General features: G+C 41.0%; 1 protein-coding gene across 1 annotated transcript in view; it reads left to right on the top strand.

Annotated features, from left to right (window-relative positions):
• The window catches only part of UNC5D (unc-5 netrin receptor D), a 233,451-nt gene that overhangs the window by 21,383 nt on the left and 193,164 nt on the right, over positions 1-18,904 (top strand). The gene's annotated exons all lie outside the window — the stretch shown is intronic.

The following is an 18,904-nucleotide window of genomic DNA, read 5'->3' as shown; positions in this document are numbered from 1 at the left end:
TGTTGACAGGAAGCCTTACAGATAACAAAATCAACTAACAAATATTTTGTATGTTTTGTGTATCATAAACTGTATTCTTGTAGTTTAAGCATGCTGGGGAAAGGGAAATGCTATTAAGAAAACCACAAAGAGAAAATCCATTTATAGTTCTGTACTGTATATACAGAAAAAAATCCACACGTAAGTGGACCTGTGCAGTGGTGCACAAGGTCAGTGTTCTATGAATATCATCGAAGATATGAGAGTCGGGGCCTCCTCACAAAGCTGGGCACTGTATGGGAGCATCTATCCAGGGAAGGGAATGGGGGTTGAAATGCAGCCTCCATCCCACCAGCCAGGACAGGTACCTGAAACATGACTGCAGTCACCTGAAGTCAGGGGCTGGTTTTTCTCGGCACAGAGGTGATTTTTTTTTCCAAGTCTCCTGTTCATATTTGTCTGATTTGCACATAGCTTTGTGGCAGCAGGACTAGGTTCATAATTTGCGGGACTGGGTGCAAAATGATGGTGTGGGCCCCTTGTTCCAAAATTAAAATTTTGAAGCCACCCACCTGGGATCTTTCAGGGGGCCCCAGGCAAGCCCCTGGCCCCATGCACGCGAAGCTGGCTGTGACTGGCAATAATGTGATGGTTCAGGAAATCACTGCATATAAGTAATGTTGATATAAAAAGGGAATAATTGGCCTAGAAAGATCAGGGACTCATTCACATTGATTCCATGTAGAATTGGGAACAGGATCATTCTGTTTTACTCCAAAGCCAGAGGAAGCATCATAGGCTCTAAGTTTTCAAATGCATGATTGGGGTCATGTTGGCACCTGGAAATGTTCGTTGACAAAGCGTTTTTCTTTCGGAGAACAGGTCCTGTTCTCTTGTGAACTGTGCACAGGCCAGCAAGGGGTACATGTCTGCCGGGGGTTCTCTAGAAGGAATTACTGCATTCGGTGGATAGTGAAGTATGCGCTCATAGAGGTTTTTAATGTTTTTTTCTATGTTGACGTAATTTCAGACTTCAGGAAAGTTACAATATAGTACAAAGAGTCTCCCAAAGTCTTTGACTGAGAATCTTGAAATGTTAACATTTTAACACCTTTGCTTTGGCGTTCTGTCTCCTTCTGCGTTTATGTATGGTTTTGCATGTAGACTATTATGGTTTATTTTCTGACATGCTTAAGATTCAACTGCAGACGTCATGCCCCCTTTCCCTTAAATACTTCATTGTGTCTGTTTTTAAAGAGCAAAGATATTTTCTGACCTAACTAGTAGTAAAATTATGAAGAATTAAGATATAGATATAGTACAATTAGATATAGTACAATTAGGAAGAAATTAACATGGATACGATGCTGGCATCTAATCCTGAAACCTGGTTCATGGTGCATCAATGGCTCAGTAACATCCTTTCAAACAATAACAAAAAACCTACATCATGGATTATGTTCAGTTAAAAGGTGACTTTAGCTTTCTTTAATCCAGATAATTCCTCAGTCTTCCTTTGTCATGCATGACCTTGAGTGAACTGTAAATGTCAGTTCTTTTGTATAACGTCCCTCAATTTGAACATGTAAAGAGGAGATCCCACTGGCCAAATCTGGGACAATTTGAGTTTCAAAATAATTGGTAATGACAGATGACAACTCAGTCCATAATCCAAAAATCCATACTGGTGTTTTGAAAAATGACTGAATGAACATATAAATAAATGGGTGCAAAGTGAGAGCTCTTCCTTAGAGTAGAGTAAATGGATAAATGGAAAATCATTATTTAGCACCCTCATAATATTCATTGATTTAGACAAGTATCACGGATGCTTAAACTAGAGAAAAGTTTCAGGAGTAACAGGATATTGATATAACCTCGAAGTATCTCTCCACAAGATACTTAATGATTTTCAAAGGGAAATATATAGCTTTTCAGTGGAAAATCCTGCCATCTACCATCTTTATCAAGTGATGGGTGTTGACCTCACAGTAATGGGACCTGTCCACAGTGTATGTCTCTTGATGTGAGGGACTGAGCAGATTGAATCACTTAGTGATGTTTCCTCCAGAAATGTCTAATCTGTATTTAACCATAGGAAAACATTGGACCAAGCGTAAATTGAGGAATGTTTTACATAATAGGTCATTTTTAACTTGTCTTTCAAAATGCCAGCCCTGTGTGTAACAACACAGGGATGTTCTGGGGAGAAGAGAAGCTGCCTCTCTGTAGCATCAGCTATATTTCCCTTTTAGGTCAGTCAGATATAAACATGGATTCAAGGTGTAGAAGGTAAATTATTCTTAAATTGTGCGAATATGCAACTTGAAACTTTAAAGCCATATCGTGTCCCATCTTTCTAGGCTCTGGCCATCAATGCAGGGGAGATATGAATTTGTTCTCCTCTGCCCATAGGAGAACAATAAGATGTTGTAAATCTGTGAACAGAGTAGAATGATTGGGATGGAATTGATGGAAATGGTGCTACCTTGGCTTCACTTGTGTCCAGTTGAGTACACCAGATTCCCCAAATAATATTCCTTTGTGCTACTTTTACTGACCATTATTTGACCAAGAAGAATTGGAAAAATTATGGTCATCACCTTTTTAGCACCACCAGGCTGCTCTTCTTGTGGTAACGATAAACCTTCGACTTCCTAGAAAATGGCCGTTTCTGTAAACACTTTAGTGTAGCGGGGAAGAGGATACAGATTTCATTGATCTCAACTAAGGAAACCTTCTGACAGATAATGCAAACAGCTGTTAAGCAAAACAAAAATAAAACTTTGTTAATCTTCAAGGACTCTGAGCTTAGTGATAGTATTAAATTAGTCTTGCATCTTTCCACAAGAACGAGGACATTCTAGATGATAAATAGCAAAGAAAAGCTAAGTTAGATGTAGAAGTGTTAGCCAATCATGAATAATTCTGTCATATTCTAGATGGCACAACCATTAATCAAATTCCATCCCTTCCTTTGAAGAGTTTACAGTCTAGGGAAGGGCTGTGTTAGGAACAAGTATTTTCAGTGAAGCATGGTTAGTGGTCATTAACTTCATTGTGTTTTGGGAGCCCATAGGAGGGGCACATTGTAGCTTCTCAAGATCTTAGATACACTTCCTGAGTTGATATCTGAGCTACTTCCTGAGAAAAGAGAAGGGTTAGCAATTTAAAGAACAGGGCCAAAGTGCAGAAAGATGGAACGATATGAACTACTTAGGAAAACTAGGAGATGCCACTAGGAGTAGATAGGGTCACATCAGAGATGGTGTTTGAATTCTTGGTTGAGTTTGGACTCATCCAAGATGTGGCCTGGTGCCACCGAAGTGACATGAACAGGACAGTGTTGTAGCCTTGTTTTCGAAATCTCATGCCCTCCCATTCCCTTGAGCCAGAGAGATTTAGGGGAACAAGACAACAGCAGTCCAGGAGTGGAATTCTGTAAAAGGTTAAAGGGTGAACGGAGAAAGAGACACAGAGGAGACTGGGATTGTGGGGGAGAAAGGTTGAAGAGGCCCCGGGAGACCCAAGAGGGAGGGTAGACTTGTATGAAGGTGTCAGCAGTCGTTAGTGTCCATGCGATCCAAAGATGAAGGTAAGAAGTGAGAAGAGTCCATGAGATGTGATCATGTCAAGGCTTCATTGGGTCTGGGCAAAGCAGTGTACTGAGAGGAGGCGTTAGGAGATCATGGTGGATCTAGGTATCCATAGGAGATGAGAAACCAGAGGTGGTATGAACAGCCTTTTCCAAAAATCTGGCCACAGAGAGAAGTTAGAGCAATGACTAGAGTTAACCATGGGAGGAATGGACAGTGATTTAATATAAGCATGAAGATTAATAGGCTTCCTATACTCAAAGCTGATGGAGAAGGAACAGGAGCATCAGAACGCATGGCGGAGAGGTCAAGAGCTGGCTTTGCATTTTGGGATCAACTAGGTAGCTTTGCACTCCTGCATAGAACCCCCCAATCCCACTGTACGTGAGATCCACATGAGAGATGCTTAGAGATTAAGATTACTGGACCTTGGTGGAGAGCCACGGCATTGGGCTCTCTGGGGGGTGGGGCCCAAGCTTGCTTTTAGTGACCGTTGCTGTCTTTCCTCCTTCTCACTACCCACAATTCCATGTGCTGTGCAGGTTTCTCCTTCTCTTCCCATCTCTAAGTACTGGGGTGCTCTAAGCCTCCCTCTTGAAACCTCTTCTCTCCTCAAGCCACAGACTCGCCCAAGGTGAAAGCTCTCCCTCCATAGCTTCAGGTCCTGTCTGTTGACTGTGGATGACTCTCAGCCCTGACCTTACACCTCCTCTCCTGACTTCTTTACCCACGGCCCACCTCGTATATCCTTGGATATTTGGGAAGCATCCTTAACATAATACGTGCCAAAGAGAATTCTGTTGGTTTTCACGCCATCAGCACTGCTGCAAATCTGTGTTTGTCCTCCAGTCTTTCCTGGCCCAGTTAGTGGCCCCTCAGGGGCTTCTGCCAAGACCTGGGCGTCATCCTTGACTCCTGCATTTCTTCCAGCCACATCCCACCCAGTAGCAGCCTTATCTCCAGAACACACCCGGAACCGTCCCACTTCTTTCCATTGCTACTAATAATTGTTATTCCTTTACCCTGATGCTCTCCTCCCTGCTTTCACTCTTAACATCTTAAAATCCATTCTCCACACTGAAGCCACAATGCGTTTGCTTCCAGAAAGGTGCACAGCGTCTGGTTGGTGTGATCTCTTAGATCCTTCTTCTTCTGGCAAGATCGATTCGAAGTAAAGAAGAATGCAGTTTTTCCTCCTTTCTCTCCATTGCCATATGGGGCCCAGTAGGAGGCAGGGGCGCTAGATGTTTGGTGGTGTATGGTTGGTTGACATGCTCAAGACACTGGCCACATCCTGTGCCGATCGACCTTCCTGGCTTCAGGGAGGCCTGGAGTGGGGGGAAGAATCAGAAAGCTGACAAGGCAGGTAAAAACAAAAACAAAAACAAAAACAAAAAAACAAACAAAAAACCCAAAAAATATACTCCCTACTGCTGGGGTAGCTTTTTCTTTTGGATTCTCCTCCTCTACTTTTTATTCCCTGCTCTGCCCCCGCCCACATCTCAGTAGCTCTAGTACTGAATTCTAATGAGACAGTGGTTCTGGAAAACTTCAGGTTATTTTTAGGTCATCTCTTTTGAACCTCATTGCTGGTTCTCATCCTTCCAATCTCCTGTGGAGGGCTGTGAGGGTGCCGGGAAAGTCAGGAATGATTCAACATGTCTTTGTTGCTCTTAAAACTCTGTCTCATCAACGATGGAGTCTGTTTTGCATCCGAGTGTTCATCAGGATGATGAGCTGTAGGAACTCTACTGCAGCTGGGAGGGGGGCTGGGACTTAAGGGACACTGGGGAGAGGGAATCCTGACAGTGGGAAGAGGAGCGGTGTGCCCTTTCTTTATACTCCTTCAGAGCTGGGCAGCCCAGTCTAGTCAATGATTCCTGGGACTGCGCTTTTTTTTTTCCCCCTCCATCAAGAGCACTTTGGCTTGGTGTCTCCTTCTCCCTGCATCTCAGATTCTGTGTCCCCATTAGCACAGCAGGGAGAACAATCGTGAAGCTTAGGGGTGCACTGTCCTGAGACTGTTCAGTGGAACACGATGTAAAGATACCATAGGCAAGGTATTAGCTTTTTCTAATTTGATCGAATGCTTTAAAACTAAGGGAGCTGAGAATTTCTGTATTTTCACCTAATAACTTTTCCCTCTTGAAGCTTGTGAAGATCTGCTATTTAGGTCAAACTTCAGCTCTCCTCTATGAGCCAAATCAATATAATCAATACACAGAAAGTGCCTTTAATGGAGCTTGGAGTCCAAGCAAACCTCAGAAATCCTTCTACAGGCATGGTTCCCTTGTATGGAGTCTTGCCTATATCTCTTTGTTGAGGGAGGTAGTGTTGATAAGCCTAAGTGGCCATGCTGTGTCCCTCCAAGGCCCGCTAGCATGTCCATCGGACCAAGAATGCATATTTAGGTTGACTGCATAGGAGTAAATTCAGTATGAGAGACCCTCTCAAGAAGGCTTCACATGATCATGTACTTCTAGATTCTTGCTCTTTTGGATGACTTGATCCTGAAAGAGAACTGATGGTTGGCCAAGGCAAGAGAAAGGGACAGACAGCGACAAAGAAGCAGGTTGTGGTGTCCTGAGACAGGAGAAGAAGACATGCGTGAGTGTAAGCAACAGAGAAGCAGAGGCCTTTGATGAGAGCGGGTGCAAGTGACTAAGGCCACCTCTGTGCTAAGAGGACTATGCAGTCACCCAGCACATAGAATCACATTGGATCTCTTCATCCCCTTGCTTGGTCATGTTACAGCCTCTTTAGGACCTGCTTGTTTATGACACTTTCTCTTTCAAGCCTGGTCTTTCTTGGTTTCCAATCAGTCCCGGACTCAAAAGGAAGATTCTTTTCCTTCTGATTTTCAATAAATACTCAATTTTTGATGGATTCCAAGTTTTGCATCCTTGTCGACAAAAGAAGCCCAATGCAATGGAATGGATTGATTTGGGAATAGCTTGATAGAGAGCAGGTTAAATTAGTGCTCCGAGTGGTTTATAAAGCTGCAGCTGTTTCTCCCCGCCGTAATGTGTCCCTACTGCTGAATGCTGCTTTTGCAATACCACTGGTGCCTGACAAACTAGGCTACTTAGTGTGCAAGGGGTAGTGACACACAGGACTGGTTATAAAATGATTTATGGATAACAGCCATTGAACAGCAGAGGGATGGCTCAGTACGGGGATCTAGCAAAGTCCCAGAGTTATTCCGTGTCCCTGAAAAACAGCCGTGAGGAGTCCCTGAATGACAGGACCCCTTTTATCAGCCAAATGCCTTCTTGTCCCCATAAACATAGCCCGCTCATGGCTTGGCACCAGGGTGGGGCTAGGGAGAGTACAGAGAAGCCCATGCACTTCAACTATGGCCAAAGGTGTCCCTCCTTCACTAATGCTGCAGGATTTACTCGGCAGGAGACAAGCCTACAATAGTCACAGATCTTAGGAAAGACAGACATAGATGTGGAATTACACTTTGGGGCCAGTTTTCCTTTGGGGACACATGGTGAAATCAGAACTAGAAGATTGACAGTGAAGACATGAAATGAAAGATAAGAACAGTCTGGCTTCACTGTGGTTCGGTGGTCAAGAAATGTGCAGAATGCGTAGATCTCAGCAAGGCAGAGAGCTTTAGCCAGGCCTGCAAGGAAAGCACATACAGAGGAAGGAATGGACCTGACAGGAAGCCTTTTATATGCTTCCTCAGGGAACTGGAGTTAGGAGCTGACATCTTAGGCCGTAACCACCTAAAGGCTGGAGGACTGAGACAGAACCAAGTTGGGGCACGGGTCCTTGACTTTCATTTTGCTGGCATCCATCTGTTCTGCCTTTGAACCAGCCCCTTTATCCCAACAAATGAGCTGTATTTGGCTAAGTTACAAATTTCTTTTATGTATGACAAATGGGGTTTGTTGTTCCTTCCGAAAAATATTAAGTGGGAGAGATTCAGCGCCGATTTGCATACCAGTGTGGTTGGACGCTAATGGGACATGGTACCATCCTCCTGCAATCTTAACAAATGACTATGACTATGACTATTAAAAAAATGACTATGATTTTTCACTGGCTGATTTGGTTTGAATGAGTAAATTATTTTTATTTCATTGCATTAACTGCCAGAACATTGAATGAGCCGATAAGTCCCTGGTGTTGCTGAGCCGCAAAGAACTATTATTCGGAATTGAATTTTTATTGATTTTCTTGTGCTACAATGACTTTTCTAACATAGTAGCATGAAAGGAAAATGAGAAAAAGGCCAAGGAGGGCATGGGGCGAGGAAGGGGAGGCTGCCGCTTCCCATGGCCTCACCCCAGATGGACTGCTTATTGGCAGGTGCTGCTGACTCGGGATGATCCTGGTGCTGATGAGATGATTTATAGGTTAGCCAAATACCTGGCTTCATCACCTTGCCCTCCTCTTCCCTTCTGCTGTCCTTGTTTCCAGCCACTTTGTGCCTCGATGGCATTCTGCCGTGGAGCGGGACTGGGCGGTGGGGTGATGAAGGAGCGGAAGTAGCCAGGGAAACTCTCCACGTTGGTCAGTACCAGTCCTGTTAGCATTGTTAGCACATGTGCTCACGTGTGCGTGTGCACGCACATACTCATGGGAAATGAGTAAGTGTTACTTTAACATTATTATAGTATATTTATCTCTTCATGGTTTTGTTTTTTCTAGTCATCATAACTATTGGAGATCTAGTTGTATATAAGTTCATAATCATACGAAGGAGATGAAATGGAAACTCATTCATTCATTCAACGAGTACTTATTGAGTGGCTACTGTATACCCTGCTAAGTACTAGAGGCAAGTCAGTGAACACAACAAATGAAAATTTTTGACCTCGTGCACAGATTCCTGTTAGTCAAATTTAAAAAGAATATTTTAGAATTGACAAAAGGTTGAAAAATAGAATCCTCCTTGTTTCCTTTAATGAACATGGTAAGAGTGAAACTTGCTACAATAAAATGAAACAAAGTGTCCTTCTTCCCTGGTTTCTGATTCACTTTGATCTACTTTAGAGAATCTTGACAACTCCTAGGAAAGAGTGACTTTTTTTGGACAGTATTTTTTCCGGCTATAAAAATAATCTATGTTCATTGCAGAAATTTTAGAAAATGCAGAAACCAATGAAGAAGAGAATTGGTACACCCAGACTCATCCAGTAGCAGATCATTGACATGTTGAATTGTTTCTCTTTAGGGCTTTTCCTATAACACATAGAGTAATCCCACACCAGTTGCTATTTTAAAAATTTAAAACCTTCAATCTTGCTGTGTATAGATGCAGTTTGGTTCAGTTCCCTTATACAAAATGACATGAAAATTATTATTTCTCTTCTTTCCAGAGGCCGTGTGAGCATGATTGTAAGTGAGATCGGAAAGTGGAAATCTATTTATATTCCACCCTCTCAATATATATGAATAGAAGACCCAGTCTAATAAAAGAGTGTCCTTATGTGATGTGATAACTTATGGAAAGAGGGGTAGCTAGGCAGGCATTTTGCAGAGACTTGCAAAAAAGAAACGAGAGCATCTATGTGCAAAAAAAAAAAAAAAAAAAAAAAAAAAAAAAAAAAAAAAAGCCAGTAAATGCCTGATTGAAACAGTAAAAGTGGTACAATGTGCATTATGTAGGCTGGGTGATGTTCTACCTCTGTTTACCTAGAATTTTCTCAAGGAACTTTCCTGGGATCACTAGATTAATGTAGGGTCCACTGTGGTAGATCTGTCTCCTCATTCATTTATATACATCTTAATTTGTTTCATGTCTCTTCTCTCTGCTGTCATATATTCTGTGGGAGGGCTGAGTTGGTGTGTGTCAAGTTCAGTAAAGCACCTCCCTGCCTGATACAAAAGTGTCTGGCCCATGGTCCACAGCATGAGTGGAGGAAGGATGCTATTGCACATACACTGAAAACCTGAAGGCAAATTAGGAGGTGTGCCTACCAAAGCCAGTTTGTATGTAGATGTACTTACTTTTATTTGGAAGTTGATACATTCTATAAAAACATAATTATTACATTTGAGGAGGCCAGGTCTCACATATTAAAAAATACATAAAAGAGACCATTCGCTCCATGCTATTTTATCTCATGTAGCAATTTTTTCAAACATTTAGTTGAAATTTACAATAATCTTTGAGCTTTTTAACATCTGCATAGTATGCCATTATATGAATGTACCAGAAGATGTTAGCCAGTATTGTATTATTGAACATTTAAAATGTTAGCAAAGGTTCAGCATTATAAGTGATGATTTGAGCAGTGTTCCCATACCACATTTTTCTGGGTAGCTCTGTTGTCCTTTTCTTAAAAAAGGATTTCTTGAATTATGTAAATGAACCCTTTTAAATAATAACTTTATTAAGATATAATCCCTAATACCTTGCCACCAGTGCCTCTATTTAAAGTCTACATTTCAATAGTTTTTAGTGTGTTCTCAGAGCTGTGCAACCATCATGAGTCTGTTTTAGAAACTTATATCACACCAAAAAATAAAACTGTACCCATTAACTGTGATATTTCCCCCACCCCCCACTGCAGCTGTCTGCAATGCTAGGCAATCACTTGTCTTTCTCAGTCCCTGGACTTGCCTATTCTGGGAATTTCATGTAAACGGAATCATACAATATGTGGTCTTTGGTGTCCAGCTTCATTCACTGAGCATATTATTTTCAAGATTCATCTGTGTTACAATATGTACTTCAATATTTTATTTCTTCTTATTACCAAATAACATCCCATGGTATGGATATGCTACATATTTAACCATTAGAAGTTGAACATATAAGGGATGCCTGGGTGGCTCAGTTGGTTGAACCACTGCCTTCGGCTCAGGTCATGGTCCCAGGGTCCTGGGATTGAGTCCTGAGTCGGGAACCTTGCTCGGCAGGAAGCCTGCTTCTGTCTCCACCTCTGCCTGCCACTCTGCCTGCTTGTGCGCTCGCTCTCTCTGATAAATAAATAAATAAATAAATAAAATCTTAAAAAAAAAAAAAAGAAATTGAACATATAAATGAACTTGTAAAGTGATTTTGAAACATCTTATAGCTAGCTTTTCATGCTGACCTATTTTCACTTCCTCTAGCAGTATTGCCTGTCTGGTTTTCCACACTTTCTCTTTCTCTTCCCTTCCCTTCCCTTCCCTTTCTTTTACTTATTTGTTTGAGAGAGAGAGAGCAGGAGCAGGGCTAAGAGCAGAAGGAGAAGCCGACCCCCCGTAGCCCCGAGAAGGAGCCAACCCAACCCCAGGGCTCCATCTCCAAAGCATAGGATCATGACCTGAGCCAAACGCAGACGCTTAATGGACTGAGCCACCCAGGCGCCCCTCCTCACTAATTCTAGGGCTTAGTACTTAAAGAAATGGACAAAGGAAAGCGTGTTTGGAAAAGTAAAAAGACCCGTTGGTGCTTTATAAATGGACGTTTCTTTATAATGAGTTCTGTTGGGTCTTCTATTTATCTTTATTAGCCCTTTATATCTCTTCTTGGTAAATTTTGCTGAAATATCACTTTGCCATTTTATATAAGGGTATTTATCTTTCCCACTTCTTTCAAAAGTGCCCTTTATGTATTAAGGCTATCAAACCTCTGCCTGTAATGCTGCTTGTAATGTCTGAGAGTGAAACAATTTAATTTTAACAGTATCTGCCAAAACAATTATCTGCCAATCATTTCCTCAAGCCTTCTTCCTTTCATTTTGTTTAGAATTGTCTTCCCCATCTTAAGACCCAGTAGGTATTTTACTACTGCTGTGGTTTTACCATATACTAACTTACACTTTTCATTTGAGTGTCTTTGAAAAATGCTCTAAATTTTATAATTAATATGTATATCTGATTTCTGAAAAAGCCAACCCCTTTTCATCGTCACGGCCTCATAATAGGATTTTAGTCATATCTCTGACCTTGACTAACCCATATTATGTACCCTGCTCTTGAAAAGATGTTGAACGGGACGCCTGGGTGGCGCAGTTGGTTGGACGACTGCCTTCGGCTCAGGGCGTGATCCTGGAGTCCCGGGATCGAGTCCCACATCAGGCTCCCAGCTCCATGGGGAGTCTGCTTCGCTCTCTGACCTTCTCCTCGCTCATGCTCTCTCTCACTGTCTCTCTCAAATAAATAAATAAAAATCTTAAAAAAAAAAAAAAAAAAGAAAAGATGTTGAACATATTAACAGTTAATGCTCACAAAAACTATATGTAATAGAAATTATTGTCTTCATTTTACAGATGAGGAACCAAAGGCAGAGAGAGCTAAAGATATTTATGGAATCAAGTTTCTGTAGGTGACAGACCCAGAATTCAAAGAGATACTCGGTCTCCTCGCCCACCATCTTCCACTAAAGTGTTCAGTCTTCCCGGCTGGAGTTCTGAAAGAGATGACCGAGGAGTTTAAATCCTTATCCTTAACTATCATGCACGATTATGATGTGTGACCCCTTTCTCCTTCCAGAGTTTTGGGATAATTACATGAATATTCCTTGCTATATTAAAAAAAGATTAGATGTAAACATTTTAAGGTGGTTTTTCTTGGCCACTGCCAAGTTTTTTGAAACCACAACTTCTGAATATTTAATTCATTGCTTTGAGCCTCATCTACGAAGGTGATGTTTCCAGGAAGGGTATGTGGCTGATTACAATCTCTCTTGGCCCTGTCATGTCTGAGATGATGATGATATAATTGTTAGTTTGCTCACGTATAATAATAACTTGTTTGGGAATAAAAAATTAGTGCCCATGCCTTTTTGTCCTCAAAAATAAAAACACAGATATGATTAATTATACTCTGGTATATGCTAATATAGGAAAAAGTTTCAATCATAGCCTGATTTTTATTTCATTGTCAGTTACTTTTTTTTTTTTTTTAAGGTTTTATTCATTTCACAGAGAGAGACACAGTGAGAGAGGGAACACAAGAAGGGGGAATGGGAGAGGGAGAAGCAGGCTTCCAGCTGAGCAGGGAGCCCAACCCGGGGCTCGAACCCAGGACCCTGGGATCATGCCCTGAGCCAAAGGCAGAGGCTTTAACCCACTGAGCCACCCAGGCGCCCTGTAAGTTACTTTTTTAAAAAAAATTTATGTAGTTGTATTGAGCTATATATGACAAATATCATTGTATAACTTAGGATTTGTGATGATTTGATACATGTTTGTATTGTGGAATGATTACCAGAGTAAGGTTAGTTAATATACCCATCACCTCACATAGCTACATTTTTTTTTCCTTCTTTAGTAGTAAGAACACTTAAAATTTACTCTCTCTGTAACTTCCAAGTGTCTGGTACAGCATTATGAACTCTATTCACCATGTTGTATGTCAGGTCCCCAGAATTTACTCATCTTGTAACTAGAAGTTGTAACACTTTAACTAACCTCCATTTTGCATTTCCCTCACTCCCCAGCCCTTGGCAACCATTAATCTACTCCTTATTTGTGAGTTCAGCTTTTTTGTCTTCCAAATTATACAGTATTTATCTTTCTTTGACTTATTTCACTTAGGATAATGCCCTTAAGGTCCATCTGTATTGTCACAAATGGCAGGATTTGGTTCTTTTCTTAAGGCTAAATGAAAAAAAAAAAAAAAAATATATATATATATATATATATGTATATCTATCACACACACACACACACACAAACTCTATCCATTCATCTGCTGATGTACACCTAGGTCATTTCCATGTTTTTTCCAAAAATGTTGCAATGAGCATAGGGCGTCAACATCTTTTTTGAGATAGTGATTTTTATTTCCTTCGGATATATACATCTAGGAATGACATTGCTGCATCCTGTGGTAGTTCTGTGTTTAAGTTTTGGAGGAACATCCATACTGTTTTCCACAGGGGCTGTGCCAATTTACATTCCCACCAACAGTATGCAAGTTTCCTTTTCCTCCAAATTCTAGTCAACCTTTATCTCTTGTCTTTTTGGTGACAGCAATGCTAATAGGAGTGAGGTGATATCTCAACGTGGATTTGATTTGCATTTATCTAATGATTAATGATGTTGAGCGTCTTTTCACACACCTGTTGGCCATTGGTATGTCTTCTTTGGAAAAATGTTTTTCTGAGTCCTTTGCCCTCTTTTTAAATGGATTGTTTATTTTGTTGTTGAGTCGAATGAATTCTTTGTGTCTTTTGGATATCAGCCCTTTATCAGACATATGGTTTGCAGATATTTTCTACCATTCTGTAAGTTGCTTTTCTACCTTGTTGATCATTTAGTTTGCTGCACAAAATGTTTAAATTTAATCCAGTACTGAGCGGTTGTTTTTGCTTTTGTTGCTTGTGTTTTTGTTGTCACCAAAAGTTGTTGTCAAGGCCCAAGGTCAAGAAGTTTTTTCCTCCTAGGTTTTCTTCTAGTCATTGATGGTTTTAGGTCATACATTTAAGTCTTTCATTGATTTCTTCTTCGTCGTCGTCATCGTCGTCTTCTTATTTTATTTATTTATTTATTTATTTTTAGGGATTTTATTTGAGAGAGAGAGAGAGCTCGCCCAAGAATGAGTGGTGGGGAGCAGCAGAGGGAGAGGGGGAATCAGAGTTCTTGCTGAGAGGGAAACCTGTCTTGTGGCTCAGTCCCTGGACCCTGAGATCATGACTTGAGATGAAGGCAGGCGCTTAACTGACAGCTGCCTAGGCACCCCAAGTCTTTAATTCATTTTGAGTTAATTTTTGTGAGTGTTAAAAGATAGGAGTCCAGTATAATTCTTTCCAGTATAATTCTTTCACATGCAGTTATCCAATTTTCCCAACACCTGTAATTGAAGAGAGTTCCTTTCCTCATTTAGTATAATTGGCTTCCTTGTTAAATATTAGTTATCTGATTACTTGAGGTTTTATTTCTGGGCTCTCGATTCTATTTCATTGATCTGTGTGTCTGTTTCTGTGCTGATACTATATTGTTTTGATAACTGTAGCTTTGTAATGTAATTTGAAATCAAAGTATGGTGCCTCTAGCTTTGTTCTTTTTTGTTTCAAGATTTCTTTGACTTTTCAAGGTCTTTTGTGGTTCCATGTGAGTTTCAGGAATTTTTTTTTTTTCTATTTCAGTGAAAAATGCCATTGGAGTTTTTATATGGTTTGTGTTGAATCTTTTGATGGTTTTGGATAATATAGAAATTTTAACATATGAATTCTTAAGGTCCATGATATCGTTAGTTATATCTGTTTATTTACTTCTAAGATACTTATAAAATTATTATGTGTATATTTTTCTCAATTTTGTTAAAATTCAAAATTTCAACCATGACATATTTAGAATCTTTCTTTTTTTTTTTTTTTTAAAGATTTTATTTATTTATTTGACAGAGAGAGATTACAAGTAGGCAGAGAGGCAGGCAGAGAGAGAGGAGGAAGCAGGCTCCCAGCTGAGCAGAGAGCCTGATGCGGGACTCGATCCCAGGACCCTGAGATCATGACCTGAGCCGAAGGCAGCGGCTTAACCCACTGAGCCACCCTCTTTTTTTCTTTTTAAGACTATTTTACCTTGTATCCAGTGAGCTCTTTTGCAAACTCAAGTCTTTCTACAGCTCAGAGAAGAACTATTATCATTATTAAAACGATGATTATGTATTTTCTTTCAGCTTGTTGTTTCCTTCTAAAATTCCCATTATATTTAATGTATTTCTCTATCTCAATGTTATTCATTTTATTTTCTGGTAAATTTATTATCATTTTATCAGTTCCCTTTCACTCATTCATTCAACATATATTTATTAAGGACGTGCTGTGTATTAGATGTTTAGTAGGCACTGGGAACCTGTGGGTGACTATCCCAGAAATAAAGCCCCCCTTCTGAGAACTGATGATCTAGTGAGGAAAGCAGATAGGGGTAAGCAGTTACAAAAGCTCTGCTAGAGGAATTTTGTTGGTTACAGAGCTTTTATCTCTTGCCTCTAAAACCACTGCTTTACAGTTTGTAAAGCTGGGGCTGGGGACTTCTTTGCTGGATCCTGGCTCCATACAAGGTTTCATCAGCAGGAGGTGCCAGAGGGGACTGAACAGTGGAAGAGGAAGAAAGGTTGCTGCTTGTTAATTTTCTGCCTAGGTCAGTTATCACTAGCCACCACCCCCTGCTCCTGGGAGAATTTCTTGATTCTGGAACCTGGAAGTGGCAGTTACTTCTTGCTTCCAGCTTACCATTTCCCCCCAGTACTTCCAGAGCCAGCTTTGTCTGACCCCGCAGAAGCGTCAGCACCAAGGTGATGGGCAGTCTTTCTTCCGAAGTCAGGGTCTTGACTTGGCTCCCTCTTCCAAGTTCCTTAGGTGCTAGCACCAATACCTAGCGCTGTGCAACTCCATTACCCCAAACTCTTCCTTTTGGCCCCCTTGTCCCCCTTTGCCTTTTTCAATTTCCTGCCTGGATCCTCCCTAGTTTGATTTTCTGCAGTATTCAGAATGCTGTTTACAGTCTTCATGATATGTATATTTCTAACTCAGCACTTATGTTGTTTTTTTCTTCCCCCTGCATAGTGGCAGTTTTCTTGATCTCAGATGTTATCCTATTTATAACTCCCTACTCTAGATTCTCAGTTGCTATTTCCTTTTGACTTTAAAGAGCTTAAATTAGAAGTTATCCAAAAATGCCTCTTGTTTCTTGTCTTAGAGGAAGCTACTCAATCTTAGTTCTATGGTTTGCCTCCTTTATTTGTAGAATTCTTTTTATATGGCGGGGGATGGTTTCCCTACTGTGGGAAGTTGCATGGGTTCCTATCTGAATTTTTCAAGCCTTGGAACTAACATAGATGATAAGAATCCTTGGTTTTGCCAATTCAGAGACTTAATTAGGTTGGGCGACCTGTGGTGAGAATCAGAGGTAGAGCTGGAAGCATGTACATCTGTGTCTAAGAGTTAATTTCCATGGTTTTTGATACATTTAGTAGCTAGCTGGAATTTTTCAGGTCTGTTTGCCCTTCTTGGGAATCACAAATGCCAGAGCTCTCTCCACCAGGCTCTGGTATAGACCAGGACTCATTGATACGTGCTTTCTCCCTCCGTGTGATGGTGTTCGTGGTTGGCTGCCTGTTAGAATCCTGATACACGACACCGCATTTTTACCCTGACCCTGTAGTCTGTTGCTAATTAATCTTTAATCTTTGTATCTCCACACTGAAGAGTGTTAGATGCTTCTTGTTGGAACCCTTCCAGTGATTTCCACTGTCAGTGGGGAAGAGCAAAAGGTTGGGTAGGTCCCTTCTTTAGTTCGGTCCTGGCTGGATGAGATCTGTTAGAACTGTTAGAACTTTCTCAGAATTTCTTTCCAAGTACCTTTGCCTACATCCCAGGGTCAATACTGGGTTTCCTTTTTTAATATACATATTTATTTCTTTTTTGAGCAGTTGGGAATGGGGAGGGAAAATGATTTCGCTCTCATTTTCTTTTCATCTGCCTCCATATTAACATAGCAGAGTGCCGAGCTAACCATGAACTATGCATTTTGCTACCTTGCCCATTTCTTCTGAGCAAAGAAAGGCAATGGGAGTAGAAGATGGAATAGAAACTCCCACCATCCGTTTTCTGTGCTTCATCCGGTTGAATATACATTATTTGGTGTTGTCAAAGCTGTAACAGTTCTGTAACAGCACAAAGAGAGGCTTCATTTAGAAAACAAAGCAATCAAAGAAAACAAAATGGCAAAGGAACCAAACAAAAATAGCCACCCAAACTCAACCTTTTCCATTAGCAAAGTGAGTGTTAGCAAAACTCGTGCTGGAGTCACACTCACACTGTACCCTAGGCTGATTTCCGTGCGGTCCTGATGACTAAATGAACGTGATGGAGGAGGGATTTGGGGCTCACAGCTTCCTTGTGTGGAGAGCAAAGGAGACTTGGTGGTCCAGGGGTCCAGGCAGTGGGAGATTTTTCATTGTGGTCTTTACCCACAGTTCCTCACTCACTTTTATCATAAGTCAGGTGACCCTCATCCCCCTTAGAGTCAGAAATTCCAAATCATAAGGGCTATGGCAGTTTACGGATCTCAAATAGAATGAAGATAGCTTTAGGATTCGGGGGACAGCAGAGAAGAGAGAAGAAGGATCCTGTCCCCTGCCTGCCATGCAAACCCTGTTCAGATCTTTTGCCTCATATATACTCATGAAGATCTCTAAATGCATAGCACTACTGACAAAAGACATCGGTTGCCTCTGGGAGGGAAAACATTAAGAGCAGAATTCGGAAGAAAGTGGATACATGCATTACTCCGCTTGATATTCACCCAGTGTTTCTGATTTGCTAAAAGCAAGTTTAATGTATTTATACAATTTGTAAAAATGTAACTGATTCCAGAGCTCTGCTCTTTACAGGGAGCATATTTCATGTTATTGTAAGCACTAAAGAAAATTAAATCAATAAATCCACAGCCTGTAATTTGAGATACTCAATTGGAGAAAAAGACATTGTCTGAGAGGGAGGGGGAATCATTTACATCCAGAAAGACTCGTAAAGCTGTCTTCGCTCCAGCTCTACCATCCCACAATTTCGAATGACAGCAAGAGTTAAGCCTGAGGTGTAAAATTATCAAAGGGTTGTGGTGACACCTCAGAGCAAAAGCAGAGGCCAACTCCCACTTTGGTTCTTGAAGCAGAGGCTCACGTGGAAAGCCACACAAAGCTAAGAGCTTCCTCTCGCAACTCTCTCTGTGTCCTTTTTCCTGGGAAAGTTTGGCTGGTTAGCAGGCAGAGACTGGCGGTCCGGAGGCTCAGTGACTGTTTCCCCCTCGCTGGCATTGATGTTCTCTGTGACCACTGGCAAGCCAATTAACCTCTCCAGCATCACCCTTTCGTGTGTAAAAGGTTAATAGTGCAGCTTGTTTGCAAAGTGCCTCGAGCCTTCCGTGAAGGGCACTACACGGATACCCAGCATCGCTGTTTGACTGGAGGGCCTTGTATTTTTTAATTATATGTTTGGTTGGATGGGTTATAGATTTTGTTGTGGTTGGACATTGCCCCATTCTCCCTGGTTACGCATAAAAGACTAATAGATAATCTCACTCTATTACCATCTTCTGGAGCCCCCTAGAGGGTTAAGAGAAAGGCAGAGGTTACAGATTAATAAGGCATTCTTCAGTTAATAAAAAAAAAAAAAATCACGTGCATCTCCACTGCATAATAGCTGTGGATAGCAATTTATTAGGCCAAGTGTTTCATCAGCTGCTAAGCAGATTACGTTGGCAGAGACTCAGGGAATGATGAGTTGCTTTTTGTTTATTTGTTTTTGTTCTGCTCCCCCACTAAATCTTTTCTCCTTCACGTCAGTGTAGAGCATTAGAAAGTGCCGTTAAGGTTTATTTCCAATGTGCTTGTGAGTATTTGGGAAAACGATTTTCTTCTCCAGGAATTCC

This window comes from Neovison vison, chromosome 11 (genome assembly GCF_020171115.1).
Source record: "Neovison vison isolate M4711 chromosome 11, ASM_NN_V1, whole genome shotgun sequence".
NCBI lineage: Eukaryota > Metazoa > Chordata > Mammalia > Carnivora > Mustelidae > Neogale > Neogale vison.
The sequence above is the reverse complement of the archived record's forward strand: the minus strand, read 5'-3'. Positions and strand labels throughout refer to the sequence as shown.